Source organism: Lupinus angustifolius, chromosome LG04, assembly GCF_001865875.1.
Source record: "Lupinus angustifolius cultivar Tanjil chromosome LG04, LupAngTanjil_v1.0, whole genome shotgun sequence".
Taxonomy (NCBI): domain Eukaryota; kingdom Viridiplantae; phylum Streptophyta; class Magnoliopsida; order Fabales; family Fabaceae; genus Lupinus; species Lupinus angustifolius.
The window spans coordinates 3,385,324-3,385,937 of record NC_032012.1 but is presented as its reverse complement, the minus strand read 5'-3'; positions in this window follow the sequence as shown (position 1 = coordinate 3,385,937).

Genomic DNA, 614 nt, shown 5'->3' with positions numbered 1-614 from the left:
TGAGAGGAACGAAGTTTGGGAACTTGTTCCTAGACCGAAAAATAGGCATTTAATTAGAACTCATTGGGTCTTTAGAAATAAATCTGATGAAAATTGTGTTATCATTAGAAATAAAGCTAGAATAGTAGTCCAATGATACAATCAGGAAGAAGGTATTGACTTTGATGAAACCTTCGCTCCAGTTGCTAGACTTGAAGCTATTAGGCTATTAATTGCATATGCTTGTTCTCTTAATTTTCATTATATCAAATGGATGTCAAGAGCGCCTTTCTCAACGGCTACATTCAAGAAGAAGTGTTTGTAGAACAACCTCCTGGTTTTGAAGATTACAACCATCCTTCTCACGTCTACAAATTAAAGAAAGCCCTATATGGTCTAAAGCAAGCTCCACGAGCGTGGTATGATCGTCTAACATCTTTCCTGTTAGAAAAAGGTTTTACCAAAGGGAAGGTCGACACTACTCTATTTATAAAGAAAATAAATCATCTTACTTTACTAGTTCAAATTTATGAAGATGATATTATTTTTGGTTCTACTAATGAAAATTTGTGTAGTGAATTTGGCAAAATGATGCAAGGAGAATTTGAAATGTCCATGATGGGAAAGTTGAACTA